This window comes from Trachypithecus francoisi, unplaced genomic scaffold (genome assembly GCF_009764315.1).
Source record: "Trachypithecus francoisi isolate TF-2019V2 unplaced genomic scaffold, Tfra_2.0 Lachesis_group2, whole genome shotgun sequence".
NCBI lineage: Eukaryota > Metazoa > Chordata > Mammalia > Primates > Cercopithecidae > Trachypithecus > Trachypithecus francoisi.
In genome coordinates, this window is record NW_022681465.1 from 132,312,440 (window position 1) to 132,330,759 (window position 18,320).

Consider the following 18,320-nt stretch of genomic DNA (forward strand, 5'->3'; position numbering starts at 1 on the left):
TGGAGGCCACTTCTTAAGGATCAAGGGCACTATTAAATGAAATAAATAATTGGTTTAATGTGATGGTCACTGTGCCTGGCTCACAGGAAGCACTCAGTGAATGGCAGCTATGTCCACTGACTGGCTGTGATCTTGAACAAGTTATTTAACATCTTCAAGCCTCAGTTTTCTCATCCTTCAAATGGAATGATAGTACCTACCTCATAGTGTGTTTGTGAGGATTAAATGAAATCATGTTCAAACATTGCTTTAAAGGGAACCTGATCCAATAAGTAAAAGCTTGTTGTAAAGTAAAATATACCTGATCCAATAACTAGAAAGCTTATTGTTATTAGTTTTATTGTGCTATTTAGACCCTGAAAGAAGCATAATTCTGGACCCTGTGCTTCTTGCAAGGTTTAGGGGACGAAGGGGTGGTTTTTATCTGGACTTGGTGTCTCTGAGAACCGGGTTGGCATGGAGGAATCATTAATCAGCCAGTGGGGATGAGAAAGCTGGTCCAGTCTGTTAGTAGATTTAAAAGCCTGTCCGGTGTAAAATCCCTTTCTTATAAATAAAATCGCCAAAACGTCCCCATATGGGAGTATCAAGATGCCATGAACCCCGTTCTTGCTTTCAGGGCTTGTACAGTCTGGCGAGAAACAGAAAAGGGAATTGGTAGTGAATATAATAAAATGTAACCTGGCTGCTGGCTGGGTTAAAGGTATGTGCAACATAAATATTTCTTTTCACAAAGGTTTTCATCTCCCGGGAGGAGCCCTTTCATTCCCTTTCACCTTCTCTGGATGTAATAATTTGGCATAAACCTACCAATTCACTTTACCTATAAATCAGACTTCAATCATCTCTGTTTCGTTTCAGTATAGCCCTTCTTGTAGGACGGTGTTTGGGAGCAAAATGTATTTGGACAAGACTTTCTCCAGAGGGTCATATTATACCAAGGAAATGAATTCCCTCTCTCAAGTTCATAAACCGCAAAAATAAAATCAGCATTCTGGCTGAAGGAGGAGGAAACCAGGCGCACATACAGAAAACCCTCCTTCTGCGGGAAGCGCTGGGCGGAGCTGATTTGCATTTACCTTCACGCAGGCCTGGGTTCCGCAGGAGGCGCAGAGCGTTCTGGCAGCGCGCCCGCCCGCCGCGGTCGTGCGCAGCCGCTCCACCCGGTGGATGCTAGCGTGTGACAGGCCGCAGGGCCCTGCAGCTGCTTACTAAGTTCCCCCGTCTCCTTTCATAAGGAGCACCATCCCTTCACTTCTATCCATCGGGCTGCTTGCAAAAAGAACTAACCAGGGCTTGGGGGATTCCAAGGAACTGAATATTCCGCCAGTGGCTCTGGGGTTTGGTGAAGAGGGAAAGTCGAGGGACAAATTTTGGGTAAGCCACAGTGTTCAGTGAGCTTCCGCCTTCCCACGACCAACATACAGATAGGTGTAATGAAGGTAAAATGACAGCAAGAGCAACATCTGGAAGGAGTCCAGAGCGCATAAGTGTACACTTGATCCTGAAGCAAGGAGACTGGGCTCACACCTGGGCTCACCACTTACCAGTTCTGTGCTCTGAGGCGATTCCTTATCTCTTTGTGTGTGTTCTTACCTCTAAAACAAGTATGCTAATAGTGCCACCATCTACTGGGTGCTGTGGGGGTTAAATGAGTCAAGGCTCACAGGACCCAGTGCTCCATCGCCCAGGCTGCAGTGCGGTGGCAGTCATAGTTCACTGCAGCTTCTAACCTGCAGCCTCAAACTCCTGGGCTCAGTCGATTCTCCCGCCTCACCCTCCCGCGATTGTTTTTCTCAGAGCGGGCCAACAAGGAGAGGCAATCCTAAAGCCCACTTCTTGCCTCCCCATGAATATGAAGGTTGACTTTGGACATGTACAGAAGCCTCCCAATCCTAACTCAGAAAGCTATGTCCTTCCAGTCACCAGCCCTTTGCTGGGCATATAGCCAGCACACAGCAGTGACATCTCCCTGGAATCACAGCACCCAGAGCAATGCCCTATTTTACCAAATTATTGTATGGGTTTCTGCTTAACCTTGTCAAACATCCTCCAGCCATGGCTTGTCCGTTTCCCTGAAACTCCTCTTCAATGAGTGTTTGGGGTGTTGAAGGGTTAACCAGCCCAATGGTCCCCCAACTTATTTGAGCTAGGGTCCCTTTGTTCAAATGGAAATCTTAAATGCAATTCCAAGATACACAGGAATTGGGGAGTATGGTGACCAAAGGGGCTTTAGTTGCATCTGCAACGTTCTAATTTCTTACAAGGAAAATATATTAGTATATTTTTTGCATAATTAAAAATTAATTTTTTGGCAGGGTGCGGTGGCTCAAGCCTGTAATCCCAGCACTTTGGGAGGCCGAGACGGGCGGATCACGAGGTCAGGAGATCGAGACCATCCTGGCTAACACAGTGAAACCCCGTCTCTACTAAAAAAAAAAAATACAAAAAACTAGCCGGGCAAGGTGGCGGGCGCCTGTAGTCCCAGCTACTCGGGAGGCTGAGGCAGGAGAATGGCGTGAACCCGGAAGGCGGAGCTTGCATTGAGCTGAGATCTGGCCATAGCACTCCAGCCTGGGCGGCAGAGCGAGACTCCGTCTCAAAAAAAAAAAAAAAAAATTAATTTTTTATAAAGTTCTATATATAAAGTAGGCAAAAGCAGAGCTGCTCTGGCTGAAGCCTCACATCCACTCATTCCCTGTCCCCTATTCACCACTGAGAGCCCTAAGGCCTCTTCTCAACAGTCCTAAAGTCTGCAGAACACAGTTTTATAGATGATGAAACTGAAGGACAGAGTTTGGTGCCATGTCAAAACACCCGGAGTCTGATTAATGCCAGGGATGAAACTTGAGCCTGGGTCTCCTGACTCCCATTTTGGCTGTTCCTGTTTGTAATTCCCAGAAGATTGCCAACTAAAGATACTTTTGTTTGGAGGAACGGAGGCAAGATGGCACACTTCCGGGTTCTTCTTCACCAACTTTTCCCACGTGCGCGAAAATGCAGCGGGCGACCCGGGAAGGTGCAGACCAACCGGGCATGCGCCAGGTGACGTCAATCCGAAGAGACCAAGATTTACCTGGTCGCACCTGCGGAACGCCCCCCAACACGCCCGTGCCCCGCCTATTGCCCTCCCACTCCTAGAAAAGCCGCTCCCGGCAGACGCCATGCGGGGACTTCCCAGCCCCACTCCTGTCCGGATGTGGGGAGTGCAGGAACTCTGTCCGAGAGCTCTACGGGCGACTCTGCCGGCCTCCTTTGCCGGAGGCCGACAGACCTCTCCCCCACACCTTAAGTGACCAAAAATAAATTTGCAGTTTTGCTCCTACCCTTGCCTGCTCGCTGGTTCTTTTGTGCCCAGTCTGCTGGTCTTAGAAAAACAAATCAACTTTCTTTTCAACTTTTCATTCTGAATTCATTTCAGACTTAGAAAAATATGGCCAAAATAGTTCACAGAAGTTCCATATTACTATCACCCAGTTTCTCTAATGTTAACATAAACATGGTATAATTATCCAAAACAGGAAATTAACATTGGTCAATACTACTGCCTAATAGATCTTATTCGAATTTTGCGAATTTTTCCACCAATGTGCTTTTCCTGGTCCAGGATACAATCTAAGACCCAACATTAAATTTAGTTTCACGCCCTATAATCACCTCAAGTCTGGAGCAGTGCCTCGGTCTTGCTTAATCATGCATTACCTCGACACATTTGAAGAGCTGGGAGCAGTTATTTTGGAAAATGTCCCTCAAGTGAGATTAGTCTCATGTTTCTTCATGATTAAATTTGGGTTCTACATTTTTGTCAAGAATCCTCCACCAGTATACTGTGCCCTTCTCAGTGTACCTCATCAGGAGGGGCATGAAATCAATGTCTCTCAGTACTGGTGAAATTAACTTTGATCACTTTGTTTAGGTGGTGTCTGACCACCAGTATTCTCCCCTGTAATACTCTTCTTTCTTTTGGAATTAATATATCTTGTGGAGAGACACTTTAAGACTATGTCAATACTGTTTTTCTCATCATACATCTACCAACAGATTTTGTCATACTTAGATGATACTTGCTTGCAAGCATCAGTAATTTCGCCTAACGGTGATTTTCTATTTCCATCCTTCTTTCTACATTCATTAGTTTGAATTCTACTGTAAACAAGAATTCTTTGTTCTTCCTATGTTCTTTTTAGTAAAACATTCCTAACTTTTGATGTTATCAGAGACCATCATGTTGACTCCATAGAACCCTTGGTATCTGACTCTTGGGTCTGCCCAGTTTTGAGGTATTCACTTCTGTGCCACCATAAGGAAAAATGCCTTCTTTATTTTGCATTTAAACCTTATTATTTTAGTTGCCATTAATAGAATTTTTGAGAGAGGAGTGTGCTACATGCTTTGCAGGGTGAAGAGGATGTTTTAATTATTCAAGAAAACTGCTTTTATGCAATTCGGATGTACCCATTTACACATAAAAATTAATGCTAAATAGATATAATTTCCATCTATTCATTAAAACAAATACCAAAGCAGTCCAGAAATCCTTAGTAGCCTAATGTTATTCTTGGCACTTGGAAACAAAACTACTTTTCTTAAAGAAGGAAAACCATAACCTGTGTTTTATAAAACACTTATTCCCACTAATGGTGGCCTTCTTGCTCCTTTTTTCCAAGTACCTTCCCTGTTTCCAAGCAACCATTCACTCAACAGTATTTTACTGAGAACCTACTGTGTGCCAGCCCCTTTTCTAAATTCTGGGGCCAAATCAGTGGACAAAACAGACCTGAACTCCCTGCTTTTGAGCTTCCAGTTTATTCGAGGGAGATAGACTACAAACAAATTCTTTAAGTGGTAGCTGCTTTGCAGTGACATTAAGAATCACAGGGGCAGAGAAACCTCTAATTTAGATAGCATGAACAAGGAAAGCACCTCAGAAGAGGTAGGTGTGGTGAGATTTGAACAGAGAACAGAACGAAGTGAGGGAGAATCTGTGTGTCTTGGCGCAGGGGGCGCATTTCAGGAAAGGAGCAGCAAATGCAAGCTTCTGTTTTAGGGGCAATGATTGGGCTGCATTTGCTAGTGGGAGGGGCTGTTGTGTGTCCCCTTTTGCTGTAGGTACACAGCCTTCTTTTGCTAAGTCTTTCATTTTTAGTGTCTTCCCATCTACTTCTCTCTGCTTAATTTTTTCAACATGTAGTTTTGAATATATTTCCTTGAGGTCTGATATAGGGATAGATAGATAGATAGTTAGATAGATAGATAGATAGATAGATAGAGAAACATTAATATAATGTATATATAGAGAGAGTCTGACTCCTTTTTTTTGATATGTGACTGTGGGCAGCTTTTAACCTTGCTCTCCCTCTTACCTCTCTGTACCACACCCACACCTGGGCAAGCTGCTCAGAAAACCTGGGTGTGCCCTCCTTTGGTAGAGCATCTGAGCCAAATTTGGGGTAAAGATTCACAACACACACCCATCTCTGCTGGTCAGTACAATAGGCACCAACCATAGCTATTGAGCAGCTCAATTGGAAACATGGCGGGATGTGCTATACATACAAAATACACTCTGGATCTCAAAGACAATATGAAAGAGGCTGGACAACATACAGACCCTGTCTCTACAAAAAACGAAACAATTAGCCCAGCGTGGTGGTGCATTTCTGTTGTCCTAGCTACTTGGGAGGCTGAGGCTGGAGGATTGCTTAAGTCTGAGAGGTCTGAGCTGCAGTGAGCTATGATCACACCAGTATATTCCAGCCTGGGTGACCCTGTCTCTAAAATAAATTAAAATGATAAAAAACAGATTATATGAATGAGTGTAAAATATCCTGTTAATAATTTTTAAGTTGCTGGGCACGGTGGCTCAGGGCTGTAATCCCAGCACTTTGGGAGGTCAAGGTGGGTGGATCACCTGAGGTCAGGAGTTCGAGACCAGCCTGGCCAACATGGTGAAACTCTGTCTCTACTAAAAAATACAAAAATTAGCAGGGCGTGGTGACAGGTGCCTGTAAACTCAGCTACTCGGGAGGCTGAGGCAGGAGAATTGCTGGAACCCAGGGCGGAGGTTGCCATGAGCCAAGATCGTACCATTGCACTCTAACCCGGCCCAACAACAGCGAGACTCCATCTCAAAAATAATAATAATAATAATAATATTAAAGTTGATTGTATGATAAAATAATATTACATATATCAAGTTTAAAGTATTATTAACATTAATTTCACCTTTTTAAACCTTTTTTAATATAAGTACAATATTTTTGTTTTGTAGAGCTAGGGGTTCTCATTACGTTGCTCAGGTTGGTCTTGACCTCCTAGGCTCAAGCAGTCCTCCCGTCTTGGCCTCCCAAAGTGCTGGGATTATGGGCATGAACACTGCGCCTGGCTACATGAAAATTTGTAATTAAATATGTGGCTCATATTTGTCATTCACCTTCTACTGCTGTTAGATAGCATTATTGTATACCAAAGTAGTAACAATGACTATGTCTTAGTTCGTTATTTTTTTTTTTAATTCCTTCCTTTGGATTCTTTGTATTCTCTGAGCATGCATTTAAAAATAAAAAGACATTTCTTGGAGTTGGTGGTGGTGGAGGTAGGAAGGCCTTTTGGAGGATCTGAGAAGGAAAGTTCTCCCACCCAAAAAGTCCAGAAAGGGAAAACATTTTCTAATCAGCCATGATTCTGAAACTAACATCTGCCCTCTCTCCACTGTTTAATTAATCTAAACTTGACCTGAGGCTGCCTCTGTACCTTGAGTCCCTATGTAATGAACTGCAACCTAACTTGGAATGAACTGACTGAAAGCTAATTTAATATATTTTTGTAGCTAATAGCTGGACCTCAGCAGTAAAACACAGCAGCAAACCTCCAATCAGTCATAGGCTACCAACTGATCAGACCATGCCCAAATAAATCAAACACCTAGCTGTAACCAATCAAGCTGTCTCTGTACCTCACTTCCGTTTTCTGTTCATAAATGCTGTCAGCCCATATTGTGGAGCAGAGTTGTCCGAACTTCTGCTGGTTCTGAGAGCTGCCCCACTGACAAGTCATTCTTTGCTCAATTAAATTTGGTTAAATTTAACTTATGTAAAGATTTATTTTCAACACTGCATGTATACTGTTAGAGACAAGCAGCCTCTCACTACAAGTATTGGAGGAAATGACTTTCTAATGCTGACTCTGGAGTTTGCAAATGCATTGGTGTGCCTTGGCCTGCAAGCCCTGGCTCCTTAGCACTGATGTGCTGCTGTCATCACCTTCAGGCATCACCTGAAGCCCAAGGTGTGGCTGACTATGACTTCCCTGTGTGCCTCTCTAGGGTTGGCATTTGTGCTTAATCCAATCCATATCTACTCTCTACAAGCCCTCAGTGTCCCAGATCCTTGTCCATGAACCTGGAGGACCAAGCTGGGGATGGCCGTCCACGCATGGATCAGCCTGCTTTGCAGCCTGCTTTGCAGGGTAATGTTTTGGAGCAAACTGTACAGACTTAATCATGCAAAATGTTATTGTATTGAAGAGGTCAGAATTCAGAACACACGTGGCTGATCCAGCAACTGAATTTTACTACTACAGACTCTGATGAACAGAAAACAACCCTGCCACCTGTACACAGGCAGTCAACTCTTTCTACCAGAAGAGGAATGGACAGTAAGAGAAGGCAGAACAGGGGGAAGAAATCAAATGGATTTAACTAGATTGTCATATAAAACTGCAAATGTCCTCTCATTTTTCAGAAAGATTCAATATCTGCTTTCAAAGGATTTTACTATATGTATTTTCTTTACACAAGTACATTTTAAAATTTAAGTCTGAGTAATTTCAGTTCTGTAAATTTTGAAATTTCAGTGAGTAAGAAAAGTACTGACTACTGACCCTCAAGAGGCAAGTCTACACAAACAGGCAAATTTGTAAGTTTATTGCTGGGGCTCTGAAAATGATACCCCAAAGTATGGAGCTTTCATGCAGAGTGCTTTGAACTAAGAGAGAACCAAAGCCTCCCCGAACTTCTGCCCTGCTGTCTCTCACCCTTGTTTCAAAAGCACGGGGAAGGAAGGGTGCTCTCTGAACTTGCTTTATCTGCCTAAAGATAGATCTTCCAAAAAGGCACTCAATTGTCATGAGTTTCCTCCCCAGGAATCTCATTAATTAGGAAAAATTAACTGTATCACAGGAGGAGAACAGACTGAAGGTAAGTGCCACCCCCAGACATTGTCAAAAACTATCACCTATTCTTCAGAGGGCTGCTCCAAGACAAACTTTATGACTCGGGAGACTCTTTATCTGCATAACAAGACAACTTTTATTCACCATGCATTTCCTCTCCTTACCCTCCCATAATTTGTGTTATGCCCCACCCCCAAATTAAGCTCCAAGCCCCAATTCCTTTCTGTAGCTCAGGATGCTATATAAATTTTAATCATCTAGCCTTTCTTTGAGTCTCATATTTTGTGAGATTCCCATGCCTATGCACATAACTAAAATTGTTTTTTTACTGTTAATCTGTCTACTGTCTATTTACTTCCCAGACTCAATGATCAAAGCTTAAGAGTGTAGAGAAAGGTTTTCTCCTTTACATTACATTCCACCCAAGATCCACAAAAAGAGAAAGTTTTACTTTTAGATAATGAAAAAGTTACCCAAAATATACAAACCCTCATATCTGACTTTACTCTTCTAACTCTGCAAACTGAAGCCACCACTAGCTACTACAATTTGACCACCAACGTATACATTTTTCTAACAACTGTAATGAGGTATAGTTCACATACTATACAAGTGACTCTTTTAAAGTGTCTAATTCAATGGCTTTTATACACTCACACAGTTGTGCACCCATCACAATAAATTTTAGAATATTTTCAATACCCCAAAAAGAAACCCAGCACCCCTTCACCATCAACACCTGATATGGTTTGCATACTTGTCTCCTCCAAATCTCATGTTGAAATTTGATCCCTAATATTGGAAGTGGGACCCGATGAGAGCTGTTTGGGTCATGGGAGTGGAACCCTCATGAATGGCTTAAGCCATCCTCTTGGTGATGAATGAACTCTTGCTCTATTAGTTTACATGACAGCTAATTGTTTAAAGGAGCCTGGGACCTCTTCCCTCTCTCTCACTTCCCCTCTTGCCATATGATATGCCAGCTCCCACTTTGCCTTCTACCATAATTGTAAGCTCCCTGAGGCCTCACCAGAAAGAGAGCGGATGCTGACACCATGCTTCCTGGACAGCCGCAGAACCATGAGCCAAATAAACCTCTTTTCTTTACAAACTACTCAGCCTTAGGTATTCCATTATAGTAATACAAACTAGACTAACACAACTCCCAATCCCAGTATCCCTCCTCCTCTGCATAGTCCTAGGCAACCACAATCTACTTTCTATCTCTGTGGGTTTGTCTATTCTGAACATTTTATATAAATTGAATTATATAATATGTGGTCCTTTGTGACTTTCTTCTTTACTTAGCATAATATTTTCAAGGTTCATACATGTTGCAGCATGTATCAGTACTTCATTCCCTTTATTCCTGAACAATATTTGATTGCATTGATATGTCACATTTTATTTACCCATTTATCAGTTGATGGACATTTGGGTTGTTTCCACTTCTTTACTATTATGGCTAATGCTGCTATGAATATTCATGTACCTAAGCATAATTTTAAATTTAAGTAATTCTTGCCTAAGGCTTAGGATACATCTCCCCAAAAATGAGAATAAAGCAAAGTTTTACAAAGCAGCAAAGCAGAACTTTACTGTTTCGGTGATTGCCACTCTTAAGTCACCTTTTCCCATGGAAGATAGTCCTTAACAGCCTGATTTAGGAACATCAAAAGAGACCCATCTAAAAATGTTGTGTTAGGCAGATTCAAACACACATTCTTTTATTTATTTATTTTTTTTGAGACTGAGTTTCACTGTTGTTGCCCAGGCTGGAGTACAATGGTGTGATCTCAGCTCACTGCAACCTCTGCCTCCCAGGTTCAAGTGATTCTCCTGACACATGTTGAATAGTGAGTTCTACATTTCTCTCAAAAGAATCAGCATGTCAGTATGTTCAGTTCTTTGTTCTCCATTTTAAAGTTTAACTTCCTCATTCTCCTTGCCCCTAGTTTCAGTAAACAACTTGTTCCACCAGTTCTAATCAGTAGTTCACATCTGTTCCCCTGGTCACCTGCTCCGTCCTGAGTCACCCCAGGTCACCTGCTCTGACCTTAATCATCCTGAGTCAACTTTTCTGTAACTGTCCTTCCCACCAAACTACTCACCCCACCACTCCGACTTGTACCCCCGCTCTCTTTAAAAGAGCTAATCAGAATTACATTAGACTGTGCGGTCCAACCCTAGCCAATAGGGGAACAAGACAGCAGTAGGGGCTACCTGCGTCAGGAGTAAAAACCCCTTCTCCTCCCTTGTTCAGGTGTGCTCTTGCCATTGCTTCATCTGCAAGTCACACTCTTCTATAGAAGTAAAATTGCCTTGCTGAGAAAATTAAATTTATGTTTGAGTGCTATTTCTTTTGCTGCACCAAAAATTTATTTATAACACTCAGCTTCCCAAGTAGCTGGAATTACAGGCATGCACCACCATGCCCAGATAATTTTGTATTTTTATTACAGCTGAGGTTTCATCATGTTGGTCACCCTGGTTTCAAACTCCTGACTTCAAGTCATCTGCCTGCCTTGACCTCCCAAAGTGCTGGAATTACAGACATGAGCCACTACACCCAGCCTCAAACACACGCACTTATTGCATGTCTAATGTAAGGGAGAAAAAATCATTTTTCTTCTACCTTTCATGATTTTTAGCTGATATAACTAAAATTCCTATAATAAAAGACAGATTAACAGCAGAAAAACAAACAGAAGTTAATTAACATGTATGTCTCATTTATACCATGGGAGATACACAGGGAAAATGAGTAATTCTCTAAGAGATGGTTTAAATTCCATCTACTGAAACAAAAAAATAGGGGCGGGGTGTGGGGAAGGTCCAGTTTCGCCAAGATGGCCAAGCAAAACACCATAAAATAGCTTTAGGTTTATTATGCAGATTTAGGTCAGTATCTTCGCCATTGATAGGTATGTCTAATGATGTACAGTCATCCTTCTCTTCCTGGTGCAGAGAGGAAAACACTCTTACAATTGGAGTTTTCCTTTGTAAATGTAAATTTTCCTTATAAAAGGGTAACTTCTACTCTTGTTTTCAGAGCTTCTCCTAGGTCTTCTATTTCTTAAAATAATTAGATCAACATAATCCTTATGCTAAAGAAGCACATTTTGGGGTGATATATTCTGGTCTAATACAGTCATATTTTGGGGTGATGTGTCTTGAACCTCATCCCTAATAAATAAAAACTGCTATTTGTAGTGGGTAAATAATTTTAAAATATTTAGAATTTTTTTCTATATATGTTTTGTACCTCTTGGTCCTCCTCTGCATCCCTACCCCCATTCAGTCATTCATTGCCTCAAAGAATAGATAACTCAGAGGATGGCAGAGAACAAAGGCTTTTGGATTTGTTATTGAACCGAGCTTGGGTCTGCTCACTTGGCACAGCAAAGCCAAATGCTGACATCAAGATTTGCTGTGAGATACTGCAGCTGTAGGTAAACAGCAGTAACAAAAACAAAATAATTTATTCATCAGTTATAAAAAAGATATTCAATGAGAGAAAGAAAAGGATTTATTGTAGGATGCCAAGCAAGGAGAATTGGTCAGGTAATGCTTAAGGCCCAAACTCCCCATGGCTTATAAGCAAGACATTTTAAGAGCAGGGGTACATTTCAGGAAAGCAGAAGTTATAGGCAAAATTGTAAAACAATACATGGAGGTTATACATTGGTTTGGCTCAAAAAGACAGGATATTTTGAAGCCAGGACTCATAGGTCATAGGTAGATTCAACGATTCTTTGATTTGCAGTTGGTTAAGAAAACAAAACTGTGTCTTAAAAGCTGGGGGTCCACAGAAAGGAATGTTCAGGTTTGGACTGTGGGCGTGACTTTCTTCAGGCCCCTCAGGAAAAAATTTAGAACAAGGAATGGCAGTCAGAGTTCAGTCTATGTGACAGCCTTTGTGACATTTTCCATCTGGTGGGAATCTGGATTTCTGAAAAATAACTCAAGGACATATGTCAAGATGTTATCTCTAGTTTTTATAGGGAACCAAATATCTGTGTCTCTAACTTACTTGGGTAGCTATTGTTTTAAATTATTATTACCTTTTTGCTTATCAGGTTGCTCATTTATTTCTCAAGGCTAGCCAAGTGCCTGGAATTTCCCCTGAGAGGACTCAAAGTTTTCCTTTATTTCCATGCCTGGGGGAGGGGGCAGTGGGGCAAAAGGGACCTGAAAGGGGCCTCCTGCTCTCAGATTTTCAATCTTGGAAACCAGGCAATAAATTTGAGAACATATGTGATGAGTTCGATCAAAGTGATGCATTAGATCAAAGTTTTCTATCCTTCCCCCATCAATTAAATTAAGTTCTTCCAGAATTGAGGAAGAAAGAATGTATGAGGGAAAAGTGAGCCCAGAAAGGAACCCCTGGAGAACCACAGGAAGGTTTATGGGATTACAGAGCAAAGTAATTGTGTGTCTCTCTCCCCTGGCAGAGCCTAAAAGAGGTGCCACAACCTCAGAGAATAAATGACTTCAGGGTGTGCCTAGACAGAGGGAACCTAAACATCCTTGTAAGAGTTTCCCCTTAACTCAGCACAGAGTGATGACAAAAATGTGACTTGATGCTTCTAAGAGTGGCTCTGAAGTACCACAGGGTTTTAGCTCCACTTAATATCCTAGGGTTGAGGGAAGCACAAGAATTCTATGCATTCAGCAGAAGTATAGATGTAACAAGGAACATTCATCGACCTGACTTAGAACAAGGGATGATGTAGCACTGACCTGTGTGGATCAGTGGCCAAGGTCCAGGGCAGATTTTGGAGATCTTAGCAGATGCCAGCATGACTAGTGATATGGTTCTGTGTCCCTACCCATATCTCATCTTATAGCTCCCATAATTCCCATGTGTTGTGGAAGGGACCTGGTGGGAGATGTGTGATTCCCATGTTGTTCTCTTGATAGTGAATGAGTCTCATGAGATCTGATGGTTTTAGAAATGGGAGTTTCTCTGCACAAGCTCTCTTTGCCTGCTTTCATCCACATAAGATGTGACTTGTTCCTCCTTGCCTTCTGCCATGAATGTGAGGCCTCCCCAGCCATGTGGAACTGTAAGACCAATAAACCTCTTTCTTTTGTAAATTGCCCAGTCTCAGGTATGTTGTTATCAGCAGTGTGAAAATGGACTAATATAGTAAATTGGTACCAGGAGTGGGGTTCTGATGAAAAGATAACCAAAAGTGTGGAGGCGACTTTGGAACTGGGTAGTAGGCAGAGGTTGGAATAGTTTGGAGGGCTTAGAAGAAAACAGAAAAACGTGGGAAAGTTTGGCACTCCCTAGAGAGTTGTTGAATGGCTTTGCCCCAAATGCTGATAGTGATATGGACAATAGAGTCCAGGCTGAGGTGGACTCAGGTGGAAATGAGGAACTTGTTGGAAACTAGAGTAAAGGTGACTCTTCTTATAGCAAAGAGACTGGTGGCATTTTGTCCCTGTCCTAGAGATTTGTAGAACTTTTAACTTGAGAGATGATTTAGGGTATCTGGTGGAAGAAATTTCTAAGCAGCAAAGCATTCAAGAGGTGACTTGGGTGCTGTTAAAAGCATTCAGTTTTATAAGGGAGGCAGAGCATAAAAGTTCAGAAAATTTGCAGCCTGACAATGATAGAAAAAAAAAAATCCCATTTTCTGAGGAGAAATTCAAGCTGGCTGCAGAAATAAGTAACAAGGAACCAAATGTTAATCCCCAAGATAATGAAGAAAATGTCTCCAGGGCATGTCACAGGTCTTCACTGCAGCCCCTCCCATCACAGGCCGGGAAGCCTAGGAGGAAAAGACGGTTTCATGAGCCAGGCCCAGGGTCCCCATGCTGTGTGTAGCCTAGGGACTTGGTGCCCTGTGTCCCAACCACTCCAGCCATGACTGAAAGAGGCCAACATACAGCTCAGGCTGTGGCTTCAGACGGTCCAACTCTCAAGCCTTGGCAGCTTCCACATGGTGTTGAGCCTGCAAGTGCACAGAAGTCAAGAACTGAGGTTTGGGAACCTGTGCCTAGATTTCAGAAGATGTACAAAAATGCCTGGATGCCCAGGCAGAAGTTTGCTGTAGGGGTGGAGTCCTCATGGAGAACCTCTGCTAGGGTAGTGCGGAAGGGAATTGTGGGGTTGGACCCACCACACAATTGGACCTACTGGGGCACAACCTAGTGAAGCTGTGAGAAAAGGGCCACCATCCTCCAGACCCCGGAATGGTAGATCCACTGACAGCTTGCACTGTGCACCTGGAAAAGCCACAGACACTCAATGCCAGATTGTGAAGGCAGCTGGGAGGGAGGCTGTACCTTGCAAAGTCACAGGGGCAGAGCTGCCCAAGACCTTGGGAACCCACTTCAGCGTGACCTGAATGTGAGACATGGAGTCAAAGAAGATCATTCTGGATCTTTAAGATTTGACTGCCCCGCTGGATTCTGGACTTGCATGGGGCCTGTAGCCCCTTTGTTTTGGCCAATTTCTCTTATTTGGAATGGCTGTATTTATGCAATGCCTGTACCCCCATTGTATCTAAGAAGTAACTAACTTGCTTCTCATTTCACAGGTTCATAGGTGGAAGATACTTGCCTTGCCTTGGATGAGAATTTGGACTGTGAACTTTTGCATTAATGCTGAAATGAGTTGAGACTTTGGGGGACTAATGGGAAGGCATGATTGGTTTTGAAATATGAAGATATGAGATTTGGGATGGGTCAGGGGCAGAATGATATTATTAGGTTCTGTGTCCCCACCCAAATTTCATCATGTAGCTCCCATAATTCCTACGTGTTGTGGGAAGGACCCAGTAGGAGATGATTAAATCATGGGGCAGGTCTTCCCCATGCTGTTCTCTTGATAGTGAATGAGTCTCACAAGATCTGATAGTTTTAAAAACAAGAGTTTCTCTGCAAAAAGTTTCTTTGCCTGCTGCCATCCACATACGATGTGAGTTGCTCCTCCTTGCCTTCCACCCTGACTGTGAGGCCTCCTCAGCAATGTGGAACTGTAAGTCCATAAACCTCTTTCTTTTGTAAATTGTCCAGTCTCAGGTATGTCTTTACCAGCAGCGTGAAAACAGACTAATACAGTAGGTGACAACTAAAGACCAGATACTTCTTCATCTCAATCCCATATTCCCAATGTCTTGGTATGATGTAAGACCCCAGTGCTTAGACCCAACACTGGGGAAGACAGGAAACCTCATATTGACCAAGATTAAGTTTCTGCTACTCAGAAGAATAAGGGATCTTAAAATAAATTTTCTAATAGAAAAATAAAATCATATTTCTGAATTAACAGTCTGAGATTTGTACAAGTGAAATTTTTAAGAGTAATTCCAAGATCCCAGGAACTTGGCTCCAATGTTGTCCAAGTTCTGATTCCCCAGATCCTAAGATTTCACTTCTTTTCTAGAGATAGCCTAACTCTTCTCATTTGACCCCAAAATCTTGCTTATCTTCCTGTGCCTCACCTCTCCCTCTTCCCTACTTTGTTATGTCCTCCTATAATATACACCCCATACTCAAAATTATTCTTTTACTACCTTAATTTTAATGGCTGTGAGCTCCATGAGGTACCATACATGTCTGATTCACCTGGCACATAACACAATGTCTGATATGTAATAAGCTGTCGATAAATGGCTGTACAACTTTTTCCTACAAAAACACAAAAGAGCATAAGAATATATCTAGAAGGATGTCTACTGCAGCATTGCTGGGGATAATAAAAATTACATTCAAACTAAAAGTCCATCAAGGGGGAAAGAGTAAATGAATTAGGGTAATTAGCATACCTCTGTGATATGGAATAATATGTGTGCGCAAAACAATCAGGGAAAGAAAAAATTTTATTTCAAAGTCAAGTTAGATATTTTCCTGAATTATATCCTGCCTTAGACAATCAATTCCATCACCCTCCTCTCCATGTCATGTAGATAACTGAGTTGACCATTATCCTTTGAGAGAGTCAAGTTCAAAACTTGAAATTTCTCATATTGTGGTGAGTGCTTAGAAAGACATACATGATTTAATATTATAGGCATCTATCAGGATACCCATTGGTTATCACCAATGATTATCATTGTTACCATCATCAGTGACATTTATTGAATGCTCACTATGTGCCAGGTACCATGTAAACACTCAATATATGTTATCTCGTTTTGAATTCACGTAACAACTCTCTGAAGTAGGTATTTTTATACCAACTTTATAGAATGAGTTCAGGGATTGTGGCAAACAGACTGTAGCCTAATCCTCAATGTTTCTACCTTCTGCTGGCTCACACATTTGTGTAATCCCCTCTCCTGAGTGTAGGTGGGACCTGTCACTTGACTCCAAGAGAATTTGGCAAACGTGGTGAAGTGTCACTTCCATAATTATTTCACGTAATACAAGACAACTCCATTTCAGTAGACTGGAGTCAGAGACTCTCTTGGGGTAGGAAAGCAGCCATATTAGAGGTTCATGTGGCAAGGATCATGGGAACCTCAGGGCAACTACAACTGACAACAAGGCACAGGCTTCAGACATATGTTCAGTCGCACGACCTCAAGGAATTGAAGTCCACCAACAATCCACAGGAGTCTGGAAGCAGATTCTTGCCCAGTCAAGCTTTCAGATAGACACAAGCCTGGCTGATACCTTGATTGCAGGCTTGTGAGACCCTGAATAGAGGATCCAGCTAAGCTGATCCTGACTGTGGAAGCCACAAGATAATAAATGTGTGTGATTATAAGACACCAGGTGTGTGGTAACTGGTTATGCAGCAATAGAAAACTAATACAGGGAGGTGAAGTTTCTAGCTCTAGATCCCACAGGAGTCATGGGACTAGATATCCATCCCAGGTCTGTTTGCCTCAAAGCCCTTGTTCAACAGGGCATCCATGCCCTGCCCTCTTGCTCCCAGATGGTACTTTCAAGATTGTTCTACTTATGAGTCTGCATCCTAAAACATGGCTCAGGTGAATTCCCCTCATCAACTCAAATCAAAGGATCTTCCCTCACCTGTATCACCTAGCCGATTCCACTATCTTTTCATATATATTGAGCTGCCTGATAGAGGAACAATAATACGGGCTCACTTTGGGCACTATTGGGAAAGTTTTAGTAACCTGTGGCCCTGGTAGGACCTCCTTGAAGATATGGGGCTTCCATATATGTTCACGGCACACCACTGTGGGGTTGGATGTGTAACTGCTTAGTTAATTACTCAGTGAACTGGATGGGCAGCCAGCAAATGGTAGCACTTGGCTTTAAATGATTTGCTGCTCGACAGCACCAACATAACACCTACCAGTGTCCTATTAACCAGGATGGACGGTAATCTCAAGCTCCCAGAATTCCCAGAGAATAACAATTTATGATAAATAATTATGGCATTTAGATATGGTGCTGTGCCCTTCTATTTTTTTTATTTTATTTTATTTTTGAAAAGGAATCTCGCCTTGCTGCCCAGGCTGGAGTGCCATGGTGCAATTTTGGCTCACTGCAAGCTCCGCCTCCTGGGTGCACGCCATTCTCCTGCCTCAGCCTCCCAAGTAGCTGGGACTACAGGTGCCCGCCACCACACCCGGCTAATTTTTTTTTTATTTTTTTATTTTTAGTAGAGATGGAGTTTCACCGTGTTAGCCAGGATGGTCTTGATCTCCTGACCTCGTGATTCGCCCGCCTCAGCCTCCCAAAATGCTGGAATTACAGGCTGAGCCACCGTGCCCGGCCCGTGCCCTTCTATTATTCTCTTGTGAAAGCATTTGTAAACTACATGAATCAGTTGACTCTTACACTAAAGGCAGAATGCATTTAAGAGATGAATGAAAATATCCCTCATACATCATGGAGACATAAAACTATAGTAGTTCACCCATCCAACATTACATCAGTAACCAGAATTTTAAAATTTTCTCTTGTAATAAGCCATCATAAAAATATTTTCCTTATATCAATATATCCTCCTAAATGGTAGACTGAAAAATCAATAAGCCAGGATGCAAAAAGAAAAGGGAAATAAATATGTGTCATATTTTTGTCATTACTCTCATCACAGAGAAAAGCATTTAAAGAAGCAAATGTTATTAAAATAGTGACATTAAATAAGTACCTATTTTATGGCTTGTCTGTTTATACATTCATTTGTTAATTTAACTCAGGTTGGTCATATA